The sequence below is a fragment of the Mustela erminea genome, chromosome 3 (genome assembly GCF_009829155.1).
Source record: "Mustela erminea isolate mMusErm1 chromosome 3, mMusErm1.Pri, whole genome shotgun sequence".
NCBI lineage: Eukaryota > Metazoa > Chordata > Mammalia > Carnivora > Mustelidae > Mustela > Mustela erminea.
This window is the reverse complement of record NC_045616.1, coordinates 133,846,770-133,869,315: the sequence shown is the minus strand read 5'-3', so window position 1 is coordinate 133,869,315 and position 22,546 is coordinate 133,846,770. Positions and strand designations below refer to the sequence as shown.

Here is a 22,546-nt window from a genome sequence, read left to right as displayed (position 1 = left end):
AGGTACTGCGTATTAGCTTCAGGAAAGGTCACGGGGGTTGGGATCTAAAAATACAAAACGGAGAGCGTCTCCCTCCATCCAGGGCAGAGACGGCAGCAGCTAGAGGTGTCATGGAGCATTAATGTACAAACACTAACCGAGCCGGCAAAGGCCCTTCGGCCCTGCTTTCCATGCCCCGGTGGGAACAGAAAAGAAGAGGCCACCAGGAAAATTCAGCAAGTGTCTCAGCTGATGCCCAGCGCATCCCCCCGGCTCAGGGCTGGCCTGACACTTGTCCGGTTTCCCTGCCCGGCTCCAGTCCTTCCTTACCCTGCTCCGCCTCTCTGTCCTCTTCCAACTCCTATTTTGTTCTGTTGGATCTAAGTATGTATTGTGGTCATTTTTGTCTTTCCTGTTAGAGGATGGGCAACCCAACTACAGTGACCATGTCCACTCTTTCGTAGGTACTTAAAGAGCCAAGGGTGATTTTGCTTCTCGTGTGCACTCATAAAGGTCAGGACCAAGATCCTGTCATTAGGAATGCAGGTTACAACAGAAGGGGTTCCGGTCCTACGTTACCATGTCTTTCCTGCCCCCTGCCCCCCGCACAAAAGTGTATATACTCTATAAACGATAGCGGGAGGTATAGAAAAAAACAATTACTTGGCCTCCTTTTCTTTGTTAGGCTATATCCAAGATACAAGCAAAGAAACTTAGAAGACACAGAAGAGAGTTTAAAGCAGGGCAGCTTGTCCTGATTAAAAAGCCCCAGCCCTCCTGGGAACCGAGACGGAGCAATAACATGATTTGTTCATCGTCAGACAGCTCGTCAGTTATGGAGCTCGGTTTTTAACACAAGTCTTAACTGCCGTGATATGCTATAAATGGTACTCAGGTTTCTTGGCTTCTTATTTCCATTCAATAAACCCATCATTTTCACAAAAGTAGTATTGTGTGCCAGTGGGACTTTCCGGTGTTTGCTGATGGACTGGCAGATGGTACACGGACTCTCACTGCACGCTGACTCTTCTTCCCATCACGTCCACAGCAGGGTCCCCAGGACCCTTGCTGGGCATAGGGCAGGGAGAGGATCCTACTAATGCTTCCAAGTAGTGGCCCCAATAGCCCCAGTCTTTAGGGATTTGCAACACCTGGCATTTTATTGGATTACAGAATAGTCATCGCCCCCCACCCCAACCTCCGTCTGTGATCAGACACATCCAAATGACTTAAAAAAAGAAAAAGATGGTTAGTATGCCTCCTTGAGACAAACACAGCTATACCCCTGGTGTTGCAAACAAAGGCCCTTGCTGCCCCTCCCTCCGAAAAAATTAATAATACATGAGGATTTTCAGGAATCGCTAGAAGTGTAACACCCCCTTTCCAGATTTCCTGGAAGAATCATTCGTTTCTGACAAATAAGTTCATTTGAGCATGTAATGAAATTTGATTTGATTTTTAGACCTTTGTAAATGTTTCATGTCCATCAAACTGTGCATCAGAAAAAATAACTCTGCGTTGGACCTTGTGGGGGCTCCAACCCGGTGTAAAGAACAAACTAGAGCAGGAGAAAGCAGCCTGAGCCCCTCCACACGCAGGTCTGGCCTCCAGCTCTGTACCCCCCTTCCAGCACCCAGGGCACAGACCACAGGAAAGCAAACACCTACACTCCCATCTGGCACCCAACCGTGGGGAGCTTGCTGCTCTCTTCCCGCAAAGCAAATTTCACTTGGCCTTCTGCAGAAGATGATTGTGACTCATTTTCCCTGCTGAGGGCTATGTGATGACCAGACATGAGCCACACATTCAACTGAGTCATGAGTGCTCACATGCCAGTCGTGCCCACTCGGTCACATTTAATGCTCAGCCGTTCTGTAAAAGCCCTAAACCCACAAAAGCAACTTGACGGCAGGGCTCAGACCAGATGAGCTGGGAGGGGCAGGGAGACACTCACTGCTGTCCCCTCAGCCATTTTCCCCTGAGCCCCACCCAGAAACCTCCCCGTCCTTCCTTCTCTCTCCACGCCTGCATCTCCAGGCTGGTCAAATCTGGGTTTAAATGCACCAGCATGATTTACCCTTTCTTAAGGAGGAGGCTGCTGCCAGTTTCTGGCTGCAGGACTGGGGACCTCACCAACAATCCTCAGCCAGAGCTCTCTGTGCTCCCAACCTTTCTTCCTGTCACCATCCGATTCATTTCCTGTACGCCATGACCCCTTCTGGGGAACATTAATTAGCCACCGTGTTTTTCATGATCAGAATTCTAGGAAAGTGACATCTGTATGACTCACACTTCTGCAGTGTGAAAAGTATTTACTATAGTTGATTGAAGCAGATACGTTTTGTGCTAGATACTTACTATATGGATTTATGACCATCTGTAACCATTCTGGGAAAAGGGAAAAAAAATCAGCACTATTAGCTGTGAAGAAGGCTTCACTGTATCACTAAAACTAAGTGAAAACATATGGGATGAAATATCTCTAAATGATCTCATAAATGTCTTTACTTAGAAATACAACAGACTTCCTCTATAATGCTAGTTTCCAGAATAAAGTTAACACTGCCCTAAGACATCATATTCTACCTCTCGTGGCTCAATAAGATAAGAGGATGATTTTACCACCTATATTGTCATCTAGCTAAAGGGTTTTACAATCCATACAGTCATGAGCTTGTAAAATAAACTATGCAAATTTATGTGGACCAGGGTCTAAATTAATTCAGGTCTAAATAAATCAAACCCTAGCTAGACCGTGCTTTAATTAAAAATTGAAAATCTGACTCATGGCACTTAAGTCTGCTGGTGTGTCCTCTGCCAGGAGAGGCATCCCTGCTGTAACAGACACAAATGTTGGGAGGGCTGGCAGATTCTTAAAGATCTAAATAGAGGGGGGTGGGGGGCATCCAGATAAACGTGGCATTCTGAGAGTTCTGTAATTGCTCAGATGGATGTCTCGAGGGCCATTTCAGAGCAAGGAAGCTCACGGTGTCGTCCGGCGAATATGCATTTTTATTGTCAGTTTCTCTCCCCTTGCTTTTGGGTTTTTATGGTTCTCCGTACCTTCTTGTGAATATGTATATATTTTTTCAAACTTCATCTTTGTTCCGTTTTAAGTTTGTATGTGATTATTATCAACTCTCTTCTCCCTTTCCATTTTCCAAAATAGCTTCCCTGCCCGCGGTGCCCCTACTGTGTCCCAGGGGCTTGGACAAATCTGACTGTTTAGGAGGCTTCCCTCCCTGGCTGGACTCCTTCTTCAGCCCAGTGCTCCCAACAAGGACCTGTGACCACCATTGGGTGACCCTGGGCATAAAGCAGATTTCGGAGCAGGGCATGTGGAGCAGGGCATGTGGGCCAGGGATGTCTGCACCCCAACCAGGAAACAGGGGCAGACCGTTCCACGTGAGACTATAAAGATCCTGGGACAGTCTCTGAAACCTCGGTTCTCCTGGAAACCTTGGGGCACACAGTTCCCACGTCCCCGATGGTGCAGGTGGAGAGGAAGCTACCCTACTCAGAACTGGCTCCTCCCCAGAGGGCTCTCTGGGCAGCGCCATCTTGCAATAGATTGTTCCTCCAACGTTTCCAATTAAAACCTTGCCATCACATTGGTGTTTTGAGAAGAGACTTTCATTCACCCCTTCAGGCAAAGGAGTCAGGAATTTGGGAGTTTGGGGTCTCTGGTAGGGTGAGAAAGGGGATTCTCGTTGAAATCAAAAGGTATGTGGGTGTCCACCAGACCAGATAGGGCTTCTGGACCTGTGTTGTACCTTGTCTCCCCAGCCTCCACCCCACACCCCCAAGCAGGGCCTTCCATTCTTCTGCAAAGGGTTGGCTCGGAGAGCTGCTCAGACTGCGAAAGGTTATCCCGTAGAGGCTGGGAAACACTGGGCTCACAGGGGAGGACAAGGGTTGGGATTTCCCCACAGGCTGACCTTGCTCAGAGAAGGTGAGGGAGCTGATGCAAACCTCTGAATTACTGTCCTTCCTTTGGTCCTGCTTCCCAAGCTCCTGAACAAATTTTGAGAGACTCAGAGAGAAACAGGGCTTTTGGGATGAAGTTGAAGATGCCCCAGAATTATCCTCAAGAATAGCCAAAATCGAGGGCCTGGATACCCCGTCACTGCCAGCTGTGACCAACGAGGCAGGGGAAGGGGGGAAATAAAGAGTTCCTAAAAGGACAGAGGCCAAAGCCTTGGCAAATGAATCTCACCTCCTGTCAGCTGAGTGACGGCCCTGATGAACTCCCAAGGAAAGTGCTGAAGCCGAAGCCTCCTTCTTCTCTTCTTGCGACCATCCCCCCGTAGAAGGTGGCCATCCCGGGAGCTGAGGAAGGCCCATCCATGAGCCTGTGGCGCCACCTAGCAAAAACCAGAAGGTACTGGAAAAACGCCGAGCTGGGAGGTTTTTGGGTTTTGTTTTGGTTTGTTTTTCCACCATCAGAACAAGGGGGTTTCCATTTCATTCACAGAGTTCTGGGAAATGGGATTTGTATAAAACCTTTCTTGCACATGATGGAAAACATGTATTAGCATCTAATGAGAGAACTTGGCCCAAAGGCAATTATAATCAAAACATGAGGATAAGAGTTTAGTTCTCTAAACTTGCGTTTTTTGTTCCCCCGTGACAGCTGTGACTCTGCAGTTTTTGCTTCCTCAACTGGATTCTGTCTTAAGCTATACATTTTGAAAACTGACAGAGCTACCATTTCTCCTGTTTTCTTTTCTTTTCCTTTTTTTGCTTTTTCCTCCTATTCTCTCCCGGATCAGAGTTACTTCTGAGTGATGCCTGTAAGTCCTGCAGGGAACACAGGCTCACCGAGGACAGATTCCACAGGCAATCTGTTCAGTCGAGGGGAAATTCTGACAATTCTACAATGTCATAGTGCCCCTCTGGTTTCTGGGGACAGAGATGAAGTTACCTCTGTTCCCACACACCCAGCCCCACAAGGAAACACTTGCCATGCATCATGAAACCAGAGCTTATCAAGGGATCCAGGTACATCCGAACCGTAAATGGACATGGCCCGGCACAGAAAGCTACCGCGGCCTCCTGCCAGAGCTGCCCGAGGCTCCAGAGGAAAACAGAGACTCAAGGAGGCTGCACAGCATCCAGCCAAAAGCTCTTTTGACGATCACATTAGGAAGAGGCAAGTCATTGCCTTTGAAAGGGTCAGGAGAGCATAGAGGGTGTGACTACGGACTCTGGAGCCAAATGCCCAGAGTCCAGGTTTGTTTCTTTTAATTTAAGCCTCGCCTCAGTTCTCTAAACAAACAAACAAACAAAAAAAGTCATTCTAGTACCTGATGTTTCCACTAGGTGAAGTTTCACAGGGTGAAGATGAAATGAGATAAACCACATAAAATGCTTAGGATAAGGCCTGGCACATGGCAGTTGCTTCATAAATATTAACTAGTGTTTTGTTTTCTCAGAGTTTAAAGAAACACACCTGACTTCCCTTGCACTCTAATAAATCAATCATGGTTTTCTTTTGCATCCGAAGGTTTTTGTTACCCAGCACGGCCAACTGTTTTTGTAGCACACCCCCCACCTTTAGGGCAAATTCTCTAGATATTCCCACACTGGCAGCAGAAATAGGAGGAAATAAAGGAAATAAGCATATTCTTTTTTTAATAAGAATTTAAAAATTCTTTTAAGAGGAAGCATGCAAAAAAATTTGAAGACCACCAATCTATCTCAAATGGATGTTCGATTAATGCTATTAGGGGATTGCCAATCAGCGTGGTTTCTCTTCTTTATGATGTTATGCAAACCCTGTCTCTGGTTGATTCATTGAACATTCTTGAACAGTCCAACCACAGTAAGTCTATCTTTCATGCTTATCTATTAGGTTTGATGTTTCCCAAGTGCAAGGATCCTACTTAGCCACTCTGTGCCCCAAGTGACTAGAAACTGTTTTGTGCTTTTGGGTTAAACACTTAGACAACTGGAAAAGTGGAGATTTGGAGGCGGAGATTCCTTGTCCACTGAATTGATTCTACAGCCAAATGGAAGTAAGCCTTAACTTTCAGAGCATCTCTGCGGGGTCCGCCTCTGTGTGCTGTCCTTGAACCTGGTCCAGTATCATCGTCCATGGGTGCCTCTCAAGAATCAGATTACAGCACAACGTTATGGACAGCCCATTACATAGGAAGTGGCAAACTGATGGCATTTCCCGCAAGGTGGGGGCCTGAAGAATTTACCAGAAAGCCTTTGACAAAAGTGAATAATGCCAGTGAACCAGCACTTAATCTTTAGAAGTCATGGGATACACATCCACATACAAGGCTTTTCAAGCTGAAGCCAGAGTGTAGTGCGTCCTCAAGTTTCACTGACTAAGACAAATGAGGTTGTGCTCAGGCACTGGTGGTGGGGAAAATGGCGTGACAAGTTTCAGATGTCTCGTATCTTAGGCTTCACGTGGCTTTTTAATGCAGCTCTAATTGAACTGCAAAGCAAAGATTATGAATATTGATTTGATCTAGCAACAGGGTCTACTCTCTTCCTATTTTTTATGCTCATCCCGCCGCTCCGTGGCATGATCACACATTCTCATCTGAATCAGGTCAACAGTTCTTGATGAAAAAGTCTCACAAACTCTAAGTGGGGAAGACAGGGACAGATGGAAAAGGCTTTCTTGCCTGCTATGTTAGTTAACATCTGCTTCCAAGTCTAGATGCAGGGTTCATGCGAGGCATACCAGAAATACCCTCTGCACCCATTTATATTGGCATACTTCTGTAAAAGCAGTTATAATCCTTGAGGTCTTCTGGCTTAGGAAACAGCTCTTTATATGTGAAAACTCTGTCCATGGTGAGTTAAGCACAGGATCTCCTTCTGTGTCATTACCTTATAGTGAAATACTGCAGCCAGGAAAGAGATATGGGCTTCATGTACCTTCCTACCGAACCAACTCCCTGCCTCTGATGTGCCCCAGGATCTAAAGAGGTATAATGCTGTACAAATGAACTGTTTGCAAGATAGATCAGTTGCGAAATATGGTTAAGTTCATATGCACATACACTTGAAGATATACAACTTTCTGAATTCAATAGAATTCTAATCAAAATTCCCCTGGGATTTTGGGGAATCTTGCAAGCCGATTCCAAAATGTGTATGAAAGAGTAAAGGGCCAAGAATAGGCAAGACATTCAAAAAGAAGACAACTTGACTTCCAGATATTAAAATTATTATTAAAATTATTCTAGGGCTAAAGCAATTGAGATAGCATTGTCCTGGTGGGGAGAAGTGTAGATGGACTAATACAACAGAATATAGAGCCCAGAAACAGGTCTACATTTGCATAGAAATGGGACCCATTTTTTTAGAGCTGACATTGCAGATGCCTGGGGGAAAGATTTTTTCAGTATATGGGTATGGGGAAAACAAATTACCCATATGTTTAAAAAATAAAATTGAAACCCTCACATTAAAACTTCTGGTGTATTAAGAACTCAAATGTAAAAGTAGAACTATAAAACTTATCAAAGATTAATATACTGGTATAACTTTATGTTTTTCTGTTTCGTTAATATTTCTTTGAAAAAAATATGTACTACAAATGATTCTTTTTTTTTTTTTAAAGATTTTATTTATTTATTTGACAGAGAGAGATCACAAGTAGATGGAGAGGCAGGCGGGGTGGGGAAGCAGGCTCCCTGCTGAGCAGAGAGCCCGACTCGGGACTCAGTCCCAGGACCCTGAGACCATGACCCGAGCCGAAGGCAGTGGCTTTAACCCACTGAGCCACCCAGGCGCCCTACAAAAGATTCTTAAGATGGGATCAACTATATTAAATTAAGAGTATATTTCCTTAAAAGACACAACAAACAAAGTAAAAGAATAAGGCAGAAACAGGAAGAAGGTATTTGTAACACAAAGGATTAATCTCCAGAATTTATATAGAATCCCCATAAACCAGTAAGAGAAAGACAACTTAAGTGATAAATGGGCAAAAGTGCTAAATGTGTATTTCTCAGGAGAAGAGAAAGAAATAGGTAATAATGTATTATTTTGAGCAATTTTATTAGATATTATAAAAGAAAATTTAAACCACAATGATCAGATACCATACACACAAGCAGTAAGAATCCTGATAATAACCAACATCACTGAAAACGCACAGCCAAAGTTCCACTTTGGAAAATAATCTAGGACTATCTACAAAGTCAGAAAAGTGGATGAACTCTCTGACTCAGTCATTCTAACCCAAGGTATAATCCCTTGGGAAATTCGTGCACTGTGGACTAGCAGACATCTGGAAGAATGTTTCATAGCAGCACTGTTTGTTTGTAATTGGGGAAAGAACTCTGATAACAGACCGAATGTTAATAAACACAAGAATGGATAAATAAACCGCGGCATATTCACAATGAATACATCAATGAACATATCAAAAAGCTGCACTCCTTATGGACGGAATTCAGAAAGAAAACTCACGGAGTGTTAAAGCAAGTAGCAGAATATAGGCAGAATGACTTCATTTACATAACATTTGAGAACATGCGAAATGAAACAGTATGTTCTGTGGGGATGTAAGTATACGAGGTAAAGCTGTAGAGAAAAGCAAAGGGGTGATGAATAGAAAAATCCAGATAGTTCTCTTTGCCAGAGAGTCAGGAAGGATCCCATGGAGGTTTGCAAATAATGGTAATGATCTTTCTTGAGCTGGGCCATTGGTAATGGACTCCTATTGCATGTTTATTATTTAAACTTCCCACATTTAAAAAATATTTTTATTTTGAAATTTTAATCGAAATATCTTGACATTTATTTATTTATTTATTTATTAGGGGGAAGCAGGCTCCCTGCTGAGCAGAGAGCCCGATGTGGAGCTCGATCCCAGGACCCTGAGACCATGACCTGAGCCGAAGGCAGAGGCTTAACCCACTGAACCACCCAGGCGCCCCAAATATATTTAAAAATATATTTTTATATTCACATAGAAATCTTAATCAGAGCAAAGCGAACTCCCATGTATCCTCCAGTGATTAGTGTAGTTCAATGACCAAAACCAGAAAGTTGACCTTGGTGCCACACGATGAACTAAACTGCAGACCTTATTCAGATTTCACAGTTTTTCACGTGGACTCTGTGTGTGTGTGTGTGTGTGTGTGTGTGTGTGTGTGAGCTTCCAGGAAGTTTTATCGCAGGCTTAGATTCCTGGAACGGCCACCGCAGTCAAGATACAGAACTTCTCCATCATCACAAATAAACTTGATGGTCACATCCTCCCCCCAGCCCTAATCCCTAGCAACTGTTTGTCTGTTCTTATTACTGTCATTTTGTTACCCTGTTTATTTTTTTAAATGTTCTTTTGTATTTCTCTGATACTTAAAAAAAATAAATAAATAAAACAAAACCTCAAATTCAAAAAGGAAGAATGCTTAGCTCATGGACCGGAGATCCCCACCATCTGCTTTAGCCTATGCAGTGAGGTTTGCTGAGTCCCCAGGCACCTTGTGGTCCTGACAACTCACCTTCCTGGCCGCCTAAGAGGCCATGCGTCAAGATAAAGTACCTGTCTGTACCACCCTGTCTTCCCCAGCTGAGCCCTCCCCCTTGACCTCCGGCCCCTGCCAGCGGGTAGCAGCTCCTGACAGTTTCTGTTCCAGAGCGTGAAGTTAGCCCCGCATCGGAACGCTCACCACACAAATGAGACACAGACAGAGATGGTACAGATGCCCTTTGAGTCACCTGAATGACGGACAGCTCAACACCCAAGTCACATTTTCAGTGTCCGCGGGCGGGCTGGGTTCTGCTCCCGCAGTGTCCCTGCAAGATCTCAGGCGGCTCCAGACCCAACCAGTTTGGGTTGAAGCGAAATGTTTCCATCCATTTGAACCCCAGCCTCCCGCTTGCCTGCCCCACCTGCTCGGTAATGTGCCTCCTTCTCCAACCAGCCTCTCGGGGATGGAGCCTTCCCCTGCTCTGTGCCTTTTTACTTAAAAACAAAACTGTATCTCATTTGTGTTCCTGTAATTCCCATGAGGTTTACTGCCATCTTCCAAACCTGGTTCACAACAGCCTCCCCCTCCTCCCGTCTGTTTTTCCCTCTTTCTAGTTGACGTGTGTTTTGTTTTGTTTCCATTTTACAGTGCTCAGGCAGGCATGTGTAGGCAGACCCTGTCTTCGCCACAGTCAGTCAGTTCTTGGAATCCTTCTCATAAGAGGAGTCGTATTTCCTTCTAAGAACAATGCCATAATTGGAGATTGCATTCCTGAAGAAAGTCCAATCACAATTAAATAAGCTTATTAAAGTGTATTCCTTAAGATAGTAACACGTGATTGGAGAAAGGGGTTGTAGGCAAATAAATCTGGGAAACATTGGATTTAACGAAGTTAACCCCGACCCCTGCCACTGAGAGAATGCTCAGATCTTTCTGTGACCTACAAACCTTTTGGGGGTGAGAAAGGGGAGTTTTCTATGGACTACTTGAATGTAGAACCACCACCAAATTAAAGCATATATATGACAAATATGTATCATTTCTTAAAAAGCAAAGTTAAAAGACCTGAAGAGGCTATTTTCCAACTCATGTAAAAAGGAGCACAAGCACGTTCCCGCGCTGAGGACGCCCCTGCGTGCTCTCCAGACCTTCCCTCCGCCTCGCCATCTCCCCACCGCGGTGAAGATATGAATGGCTCCCCTGCTGCTCACTCAGGTCTTGTCCACAAGCTTTGATCCCAGGAGCACTTCCCAGAAAAGACATTCCAGAGGCCTCAACCACAGACAAGAGTCAAACTGCTCTACCGATCTCAGGAGAAGACTCAGCTCCTCCCTTTCCATTTCCATTTTCCAGAGGCAAGTAGTTCCGGCTCCCTTGACGTATTTTTTGTATAGCTCTGAAAAAAATACTTATGTTGCTATTTTTTATTAATTCTGTCCTCGGTATTACGTATCAGCTTTCTTCCCTGGAGACAGGCTATTGCTCTCTTTCTCACATATACACGCACACACACACGCACGTGCGAGCACACAGAGCACACTTCTCATCCACCTATGGTGTTGGTAAAGTTGGAAGCAATACTCAAGGGCACCTGAGTGGCTCAGTCAGTTAAGTGCCTGCCTTCTGCTCAGGTCGGCTCAGGTCCTGATCTCAGATCTTAGGGTCCTGGGATCAAGCCCCGCAGCCAGGTTCCCCGCTCCACAGGCAATCTGCTTCTCCCTCTCACTCTGCTCCCCATCACTGTTCTCTCTCTCACTCTCTCTTCTCTCTCTCTTTCAAGTAAATAAATAAAATCTTTAAAAAATCAATACTCAATAAACACATTATTATGACTATACATAAATGATAAGTAAAGTTAGCAGTGTAATATAACATGACTTGCTTTTTTCCACTCACATTTCCTTTCCTAAATTTCCTAAAGTTAGTATGTCTTGCTTTTCCATTTGCTCAATTTTCTATATATTTATTATTTATTTATTTCCAAATGCTTCCCCTCTTGATAAATCTCCTCTTGATAAATACAAATAAAGCAACATTCCATCCACTTCATCTTCTTGAAGATATCTCTCTTAGAGACTCTGGCCTGCAGTTACCTGATCGGGTTGACTTGTAGTTCTGTCCCTATCTGTTTTCTTGGTCTCCTTTCCCATCACTTCCAGGACTTCCTTCACATCTGTCTTGCACTGGATCTTTAATTTTCCTCTCCGCAGTTTACTTCCTTGTTTTGGTGGATCACACCCTTCAGTAGTTTCCTTAGCAACAATGTATGGGAAGTCAAGTTTTTGCAATCTTGTTTGTCTCAAAAAGGACTTATTTTACCTTCGTACTTTGCTGACTTGGGATGGTAGCAGGCCTAATGTCTCCTCCTTCTCTAAGCATGTGTCTTTGGCAAAAATCTCTTCACCCTTCTATGGTTTCTCTATCTCCTTAGGTATCCATGCAAAAGGAATCTTGAACCAAGACCTCAGTTTATAAGTTAAATATGTCCTCAGGACAAGAACTTGATTTTCATACCATAGCCAAATATCAGTTAGGTCATATGAAGAACCAATTATTTTTTAAAGTCAAGTTCACTTTTACTTAATGGTTTAAGCTTAGATGTCCAATTTCAAATATTTTCATTCCTCAAGAAAGCCTGTATTTCATTATCATTGATATTAATGAAAAAATATAAATTCCCTCCTGAAACACAGAGGTCTTAGTGAGCCTACAAAAAGCATGAAAAGCTAAAGAAGTGCCAAAGTAAAAGTTTTTATATTAGGATAAATATACAGAAAAACAGTTATATCAGACATTATTGCATTTTATTATTTGTATAGATGTATTTGTATGTATATGCATATTAGACACACATACATATGCATATTATACATATATATGTATATATGTGTAATACACACACACACACACATACTTGACCCTTGAACGACATGAGTTTGAACTCGAACTATACAGGTTCACTTTTATCAGATCTTTTTGATAAATATAGTACGATACTATAAATGTATTTTTTCTTCCTTAGGATTCTTAATAACATTTCCTTTTCTCTAGGTTACTTTATTGTAAGAATACAGTATATAATATAGATAGCATACAACATATGTGTTAATCGACTGCTTTGTTCCAGTCAACCAGGAGGCTGTCAGTAGTTAAGTTTTGAGGGAGTCAAAAGTTATATGAAAGGGTCATGTATGTCTGGTTGGGGGGGGGGGTTGTTCAAGGTTTAACTGTATGTATGTAACTAATGCATCTACATCATTCAAAAGTCAAAGGGTTCTAAGAGTGCACAATGAATGATTTTTTTCCCACCCAGTTTCCTAGCCCATAGAAACCATTACTTGTTTCTTGTATATCCTTCCAGATATATTTAATGTACTTGAATATTGGAAAATACATTGATAACTTGAAAGAAGTGTAATAAATACATTATTCAAAAAGATATGAACAAGGTAAGAGGAAATGACAATCTTCCCATGGTTTCTTCAGAGCCCACCCAGGCCAGTGTTCCCCAAGGGACTGTTCACAAACCAATGGTTGTGCACAATACGGTTTAAGGTGAGGCAGGGATGAATGTTCATAATTTGAAAATTTTCTGAAAGAATCGCAAACTACAAAGAAAATTTATTGCTACATAGAGAATATTTTTTCCCTGAGCCATTAGGTAAATGGCTAAACTAAAGCCCCATTACCACCAAATTCTTTAGTATTTTTCCTACAAACAAGGGCATTTTCACAATACAACCACCAAAGTCAGGATACGTTGTTACCATTCAGTCCTCAGACTTTTGAAACCTAATTCCCAATGTGATGATATTAGGAGGAGGGACTTCTGGGAGACGATTGGGTCAGGAGGGTGGAGTCTTGTTAGTGAGTTTAGTGCCCTTATAAAAGGTGCCCCAGAGAGCTTCCTTGTCCCTTCTGCCATCGGAGGTTTCAGTGAGTATACAGTCGTCTAATGAAACAGAGAGTTTGATCCTGAACCTACCAACATCTCGATCTGGAACTTTCCAGCCTCCAGAACTGCGAGAAATGAAGTTCTGTGGTTTATAAGCCACTTAGTCTATGGCATTCTGTTATAACAGCCTGAACAGACCACAACAATTACATATATCAGGGGCGCCTGCGTGGCTCAGTGGGTTAAGCTGCTGCCTTCGGCTCAGGTCATGATCCCAGGGGCCTGGGATCAAGTGTTGCATCAGGCTCCCTGCTCTGCAGGGAGCCTGCTTCTGCCTCTGCCTCTGCCTGCTACTCTGCCTGCTTGTGTTCACCCTCTCTCTCCCTCTCTCTGACAAATAAATAATCTTAAAAAAAAAAATACATATAGCAGAAGGCATATGGGGTTAAAGCAACTGGGCTAGGTGGAAAAGATTCAGAAAGCAGTTCTAAGAAAACATATTTCTTCATTGTAAAGATACATGTCAACTTCTTAGTTCCTGACAGGCTATTGCAAAAAGGGCCAAATAATTGTAAAGAAAAACAAGAAAGAAGTACCATATGGCGGTGAAAGTTTGGTATTGTTGATGATTTATTGAATGAAAGGGCGAGCAAGCCACCGACGCTTAGAGCTAAAAGGGAACCTCTCCAACACACACCACTCTCCTCTTTCAATAAGCCACTTGGTTACAATATTAAATGTCTTGGGACTTAAGTCTTGGACACTTGTCAGAGAGGCAGTGATAGACTAATACAGCAACTGAGGCTGAAGTCTGACTGCCAGCTGGTGAAACCACTTTGAAAATGTTTTCTTTCTGTACAAAGAAAGAATGAAGTTCAAAGGAAATTCTAACACAGACACTATGAAAAACAGTTTTGTAAAGATAAATAATTCTCCAGAAAATTATTCAAGAGCAGTAACAGGAAGCATTTAACAAGCTGACAGCTGAGCAGAATGTGAAAATCTCTTGTTTTTAATTTATTTAAAATATACAGAATCGAACTGTTCCAATTAAAGTGAGTAGCTAAAGTGACAGGCCCAGTGACAGATTTTATAGATTAATGCCTCTGTGGTTAACACGTCCTGATACCCAGAAAGGACTATTTATTGTAGTTATTTGAAACCGCTGTAAGCTGTGTCCTATGCCAAGAAATAACTGAATGTTCTTTTTAATAGAAATGTATACATTGCACTTAGTTAATACATGATATTGGATTTTTTAAGTAACTGAATTTTTTAGAGATGAGATCTTTATAGATGGAATGAATGATAGGATGTTTCAGACGTGCTTCAGAATTGCCCCATGTGGGCACCTGGGTGGCTCAGTGGGTTAAGCCTCTGCCCTCAGCTCAGGTCATGATCTCAGGGTCCTAGGATCGAGCCCCGCATCAGGCTCTCTGCTCAGCGGGGAGCCTGCTTCCCCCACCCCCCGCCTGCCTCTCTGCCTACTTGTGATCTCTCTCTCTGTCAAATAAATAAAATCTTTAAAAAAAAAAATTGCCCCATGGAATGAAGGAAAGGAGATAACCATACAGATGGTGGAACATTGGCCAGGAATATATCATTGTTTAAGTTGAGTGATGACTATGTGGGCTCCTTATACTATCTTTTGTTACTTCTGCATAGGTTTGAAATTTTTCATAATACAAAGTTTAAAAAAAAAAAAGATTAGACCCCTTAAGTAAGAGTCTAGGGAGTTGTGATGGTTTCAATGGTCACAGTTTCTAGAAGGCTGAGCATAGACTATTTCTCTTGGTCTCCAGACACGACCTGTGGGGCACCTCCGTGCTGATGCAGCTCTCAGGGCCACCTGCAAAGATGAGCGTGGCCCCCATATTATTGAATAACTGCCAATTTGCAAAACAAAGTCATCTTTCTGGTGGGTGAAACATTCAGTCCTTGGAAAGATAAAGAAATAGGGGGGCTTGGGTGGCTCAGTGGGCTAAAGCCTCTGCCTTCGGCTCAGGTCATGGTCCCAGGGTCCTGGGATCGAGCCCCGCATCAGGCTCTCTGCTCAGCGGGGAGCCTGCTTCCCCTCCCCCTCCTTCTCTCTCTGCCTGCCTCTCTGCCTGCTTGTGATCTCTGTCAAATAAATAAATAAAAATCTTAAAAAAAAAAAAAGAAAGAAAGATAAAGAGATAAAATTTGGCTGCATATTAAGGGGTCTTTAACCCACTTATATTTACTCTTGACTCACGCTAAGGCCAGGGCTGTGGGTCTCCCATGACTCCGTTTTCCTAGCCATGGGCTGTTCTCACCTCCAAGATAGGCATTTTCTTGACTCAGAAGCTTCCCACCAGCCTTTACTGGGGATTTTGCTAAAATATATAACTGCTTCAAGCAAAACCATGAAGCCTTCAGAATAAGTTGTTTTGAATAATCTGTTAAAAAATAGATACATTCCTTTTAAACGTTGACTTCTTCCAAATCAGTCTTCCTTGATTCCCTCTGTCTCTCCCGATGTTTTCATGTCAGTCCATCTGATTGACAGAATCTAAAACACGACGGGAGTCCTAGCTGCAGGGGAGGTTAGCATAGGTAACTCTGTAGCTTTCCAGCCTTTACAACCTATAAGGAGGCTGTAATGGGACTTGAGTGGGTCCTTTCACTTTTACTAATAGACCACTGAGAGGAGGGGGCATTCGGGGAGGAAGATGAAAAGATGAAGCCAGAGAGAACTGGGAGAACCTGGGGTCGTAGAAATGACGGCAAGATGGTGCATGAAGAAGTAAATTGTTAATCACTTAGATGACGCAGAAGACCACCATATACAAATGTAAAGAAGCTATTGAAGTGGGCAATAACCAGAGCCCCACAAACATTGGTATGGTGAAAAGATAAGGTAGAAACAATGAGGTCTAAAATAGTCCTCTTTCCAGAAACTTTGGTTGGGAAGGGGAGGGGAAGGATGTGGTTACCATCCATGGGTTCTTGTGTAATAGTGAATCATTCCTCACTAAGGGATTTGTAAATTTGGTCTTCCCTGAATTGACTAGAAATAGTCTTAATTTATCTCTTCCTTGCCATTTTTTTAAAAACTTGTTTTCTCCTTGTTCCCTGAATCAAGGATGTTCTTCTTGGGTCTCCCAAGTCTTCTTGTGAGTCAACAGAAGTCAGTCTCAGATTCCCTGTGCATTTACTTACTGTCAAATGATCACAGCCCGCAGCTGTGGGAAAAGTCCCTGAATTTGTTGCCATTGCTATGTCTGTGCTCCCCTTGCTCCCCGGCCCACACAGTCTGCATCTCATTACCTCCTGGCCAGAGCCTTCTCTCCTACTCACTTTCTTTGTCCTACAAGTCACACTACCTCTCACGTTGTGCTCACAGAGCTCCCGTCTCACAGTCTTCCAAGTCAAACCACGGCCTCAGGGCATTGGTACACACAGCAAATTATTTCCCAATATCCATCTCCCCTTCTTCCTCACCTCTAGACTGTTAAATGAGTAGGAGATAAATGCAGGTTTTAAGTAAATCACAAAGTTTGTTTTAGACTGTACCTTACATAATACAAGGGCCACAAGACAAATCACTCACTTTGGTGACAATGGCTGTGACTGGCTTCACAATGACTCCTGTGTCTTCTGAACCAACCTCCATGATTTGTTCTCTGCCTCTTATCGGTCTCCTCTGACTAGAACATCTAAAGATGTTTCACATCTATTATGACATTTGGAGATTTGGGGGCAAGAATGAACAGTACTTGGTAGGATTCTTCTGGAAGCTCTGTCCCCTTGGAAACAATATACACACGGCCCACGATTTTCTGGTGTTGGTGTCAGTTAGCTTGCAATGATTCCAGGCTCTACCATTTAATAGTAATGCTATCTAACCTTTTTGTGTCTCAGTTATAAAATAGAGATTATTATCACCATCCCTGTCTCCAAAAGTGGCTATGACAATAGTTTGAAGTGAAAACAGTTACATTACCTTACTTTTGCACGTTTTAGGACAAAATACGACCATTTGGACCTCTCCCTGGATCTTGGAAAATTCTGCGCCATTATCTTCACAGTAAACTGATCTCTGTCTACCCTTTAGGGTCATTCCAGGGTGACACAAGATGGACCCGGGGCCACTAGCACCTAACACACAGTTTGACCCCCCAGACTGACACAGAGCTTGACTGACAGCCGCGTGTGGCTAGATTTCAGCGCTCGCTCTTTCCCCTTGGCTGGAGCCTTCAGCTTTGCAAAACTTCAGGCTGCTGACACAGTGTGAGGTGGGTGTGCGCCACCAACGGGTCCAGCCGACTGGGTGGCGTGGGAGGGAGCTGAACTCAAGTCCCCTCCTCTCACCGGCTTGTGTGTCTCAGCACGCAGGTACATATGCCTGAGAAGAAGGCATTTTTGGCTTCACACAACGGCTGTGTCTCCTTGCCAAGTCCTGCACCCACTTTTCGCTAATGAGCACAGAAGCACCTTAGAGTTGCGGGTGGCCCAGTAAATGCCACAGGGGCCTGTGGCAATCCTGACGGCTGGCTCACACGCAGCCCTCTGCTCTTGCGGGCCCCCTAGTCTTTCTTCCCAGGGTAACCTTCTCCTTACTTGTTCAATCCCGTAGAACTCGAGGCCATTTCAAAGGTTAATTTGCGCATTTCCAAGGAAGTTGGAAACCTAAGTTGCTCCAGGGAATTGCTTTACGAGTGCGTCCCTGGGCTGCATGGAAGGTCTACACAGGACACGGCTCTGGGGGATGCGGCCGGCTTCCGTGGCTACCTGCTTCGGCAAGCTGCTGGGAAGGAACACTGGGCTGCCCCACCTGGGGAACGCCCTGACCTCATTCATGGCCAAGTTGAGCCACAGGGCTGTTCCTGGCCAGTACCAGAGCCTGCGGGTGGAGAGTGGGGAACAAGCATCAGGGTCCTGTGAGGTCAGACTTGGCTTTTAGCGCCAAGGTGGGAAGACCGCCGAAATTCCTAAAAGAGCCTGTTCGCTAGACAGCTGGTGGCCACTAGAGGGCTCTAGAGTACCTCTTTCTTTCTCTCTCTCTCTTCCCAGCTTGTCCCGCTATGAGCTGAGAGGTTGACTGAGCTGTTTTAGATTTTACTAGGTCAGCTACGGGATTAAGAGGGATAACTATATTTTATAGATTAAGTTATGAAAAAAAGTAGAAGCCTGGCTCACCCCTCTCCACCACCAATTTTATTTCTGCTGAGGGAGTTACCCTGAGGCAAAGGTGTTTCTTAGAAGCTCAATCTCTCCAAAGTAAACATGTATTTAAATTTTTGATAATATAAAGGTTGACCAACTTATATTTCTACCAACAACATTTGAGAACTAACTGTTGTCCATGCTCTCATTAACATTGAACATGATCAATCTTGTAAATTTTCCAACACAATGGATTAAAACTACACATTGAGCAAATTTCCCTGTTTTTTAATGAGCATCTGCATTTTGTCTTATTTCTATTCTCTCAATGTTCTTTGCCCTATAATTAAAAATAAATAAATAATAAAAATATTTTATTAATAAAATACAGATAATTAAAAATAATTAAAGGTAATTAAAAATGGTATCTATTTTTTAATGCACAAAATCTCCCCATGCAAAGGAAAAATGACTTTCATGTAGCCCTTTCCTACCAAAATATCCGAGCATCTTGGCCTAGCCCTCATTCTCTCCCCAACACACTGTGGCTGTCCTCCTACAAGGACAATGTTCACCGTGTGGATTGCTCTGTTCTCATAGTTTTGCGACTGAGCCTGTCAATATGTGAACTGTCCGCTTTAGATTAAAACCACCTAAAGGGCAAACCTGGTTTGCTGATTTGCTCTGTTCAGCCAAATGTATCCTTTCAGTAAGCATTGCAACTGCCAAAGACAGGTTTCAGACTTGGCTTCTCCTTCCCAACACAATAAATCTAATACGCGATTTTGGCCACAGTTAATGTGTAAAACAGGGGATTTGGCTAGCGTCTACTCCAGGAGGAAAAATAAGCACTAAAGCAGAGAGCCGCCCTTTGCTGATTAAAGGGGAAAAAAAAAAGGCTTACTAGCATAAGTTCAAACTCATAGTCTGTAGCAACTTATAAAGGAATGTGAAGTGTTAGCTCTGGTTTCAGATGCTCTGAGGATTTCTTCTTCGCTATGAAAAAAAAAAAGTCCTGGTTTTTGATTATACATATTTCTTTTCAAAGAAATATATGATCACTGGAGAAAATCAGCCATTTCTTCAAAAGTATAAAAAAATGACATAACCATGTAAGGATAACCACAAATAACATATTTTATATTTCCTTCTCATCTGTATAAGCATGCATACTCATATATAAATACTATGTTTTCCAAAGTTAGTAAGATTCAGTATCTTGCTCTTTGCACTGAACACTGGCCTATTCCCGTCATTAAATACTCTTCAAAACCTAATTTTTCATGGCTATTTCACTGTAAAGGCGTATCGATAATTTGTTAACCAAATTCTTCCCACGCCCAGACAATGTCTTCACGCCTCTCTGCTCCTGCTTCCTCTTCTTCCTGTCTTCAGAAGCCAAATCTGAACACAGGAGGCTTCCATGTCCCAGCCTCTCTTGCGGTTCTGTCAGGACCATGTGACTGAGGCCCAGCCAATGGAATATGGGGAAAAGAGGCCCCGGCCTTCCAGCCAATCTGCGCCACCCTCCCACCCTCCCTTCTGCTACTGCAGCAGTTGGGGCAGTTCTGCATCCAGGAGGCTCAGCTATCCCTTGGAAGCAGCCTTGCAGCCACTTGGAAGGGGGCTGCCTGGAACAAGGGCCCCCTCTGCCCCATGGGAGGATCTATGCCCCAACCCAGGCCCCTGGGGGTTAGGGGCTCTCCTTCGCCCAGCTCTGTGAGGCCAAGTTCTAAAACAGTCTTCGGGGGCCAGAAGACACATTCTCAGACTCCTGTTGCACAGCCTGGGTCTCAACACAGACTACTTGGAATCTCAGGTCTGTCTGTGACGAATAAAGCCCACAGTTGCCAAGCTGGGCCCATTTACACACTACATTCAGATAAGTGTGTCCCATGGGGGGGGGGGTGCATGTCATCATAGCATTTTAAATTTTAATTTTTCTAACCAAATATATTTATGTATACAAAATTTCAAAAGATACAAAAGGGTAGAGTTAAAGCTCTCCCCTCTGCTCCTCAGTCACCTAGTTCTCTTCCCCAGAGGCAATTAATTTCATTTCTTCTATGTCCTCAGAGGGATTCTAATTGATTATAACTTACAACAACCAAAATAAATAAATGTGGTCCCTTCTCAATCAAGTAGGGCATTCTTTGATTTTTAAAATTATTACTTTCTATGGTGGACATTGCTACTATGGGATGTGGGTGCCCCTTCTTTTCACTACATCTGTACCTTTGGGGTAAATACCCAGTAGACCAATTGCTGAGTCATAGGGTAGCTCTATTTTCAACTTCTTGAGGAAACTCCATACTGTTTTCCAGAGTGGCTGCACCAACTTGCATTCCCACCAACAGTGTAGGAGGTTCCTCTTTCTCCACATCCTTGCCAACGTTTATTGTTCCTTGTATTGTGTAGCCATTCTGACTGGGGTGAGGTGGTATCTCATTGTGGTTTTGATTTGTATTTCCCTGATGCCAAGTGATGTGCAGCATTTTGTCATGCATTTGTTGGCCGTTTGTATGTCTTTTCTGGAGAAGTGTCTGTTCATGTCTTCTGCCCATTTCTTGACTGGATTATTTGGAGGGGATTATGCTGAGTGAAACAAGTCAGTCAGAGAAAGACAATTATCATATGGTTTCACTCATATGTAGAATACAAGAAATAGCTCAGAGGATCAGAGGGGGAGGGAGGGAAAACTGAATGGGAAGAAATCAGAGAGGGAGCCAAACTGATTGACTCCGGAAAACAAACTGGGTGTTGTGGAAAGGGAGGTGGCTGGGGGGGATGGGGTAACTGGGTGATGGGCATTAAGGAAAGCCCAGGATGTGATGAGCACTGAGTGTTATATGCAGCTAATGAATCATTGAGCACTACACCAAAAACTAATGATGTACTATTTGTTGGCTGAGTTTAAATAAATAAATAAATAAATAGAATTACTACTTTTAAAAGGTGACAAAAATCCAGTCTACACAGCCAGGTCTAAAACGAAAGAACAAGCCTCCCTTACACACCACACCTCATTCTTAGAGCTTCTCCCTAAGAACAACCACAGTTACCAATTTCTTGTAATCCTACTCAAGACATTCCTATGCATCTACCTCATAAACATCAACAAATTAAATAGGTGCATAGACATACCAAACGCACATTTCTGACTCTTATTTTTTCACTGAAGTATATATCTTGGGTGTTATTTCCATAGCAGTATGTACAGATAATCTTTCTTTTGAAAGGGTAAGTCATAAAGTTTCCTATCTTCGTTGGAACCTCTTTAGGCTTTTGCTACTTACCAAAAATGCCCTTTTCTCCGACCCTTATATACCCCCCATTTTTCCCACAATGTTTTTCTTTCTTTCTTTTTTTTTTTTTTTTAAGATTTTATTTATTTACCAGAGAGAGAGAGAGGGAGCGCGAGCGAGCACAGGCAGACAGAATGGCAGGCAGAGGCAGAGGGAGAAGCAGGCTCCCTGCCGAGCAAGGAGCTCGATGCGGGACTCTATCCCAGGACACTGGGATCATGACCTGAGCCAAAGGCAGCTGCTTAACCAACTAAGCCACCCAGGCGTCTCTCCCACAATGTTTTTCTAATGAGTGTTGAGGCGTGATGTTTGTGTGTGTGTATTATAATTTTACCACTATGAATGTTTGTAAGCCTAAATTTCCAGTCACATAGAATATTCTCTCTTCCTAAGAACAGGGGAGAGTTTCAGAAGAAATTGTCTATTATCATTATTTTTCAGAAAGTTTACAACTTCTTCTTTAGGCATCATTTTCCAAAAATTTTGAGGAAGACAAGTTCTTATAATTATTTTTGCTACAAGGTTTAATAACATTGGCTGAATAACATTTCTGTCCTTTTGGGCTGCTTCATCTTCTTCTAGTTTAGCGCAATTATTTTGTATTGAGTTTCAGCGAATATTTCTCCTAAAATGCCTTGGGTGTGTGGAAACTACCTGATCATTATTCCAAAGTGACTAAGCATCATCTGATATTTGGTAATGGACAAAATAATTGCTGTTGTGTTAGAACTGGATGAAGACGGTGACATTTGAGAAGCTGACAAAACTGAATACAAAAGTGAGTG

General features: G+C 43.2%; 1 long non-coding RNA gene across 3 annotated transcripts in view; it reads right to left on the bottom strand.

The window, feature by feature from the left end:
• Positions 1 to 22,546, bottom strand: part of LOC116586962 — a 110,663-nt gene that overhangs the window by 79,720 nt on the left and 8,397 nt on the right. For 2 of the 3 annotated variants that reach the window (XR_004284234.1, XR_004284235.1), the window contains exon 4: positions 4,196 to 4,343. The exons of the other annotated variant lie outside the window; for it this stretch is intronic. This is a non-coding gene — a long non-coding RNA (uncharacterized LOC116586962). The remainder of the gene's footprint in view (positions 1 to 4,195; positions 4,344 to 22,546) is intronic. 3 annotated transcript variants of the gene reach the window in all.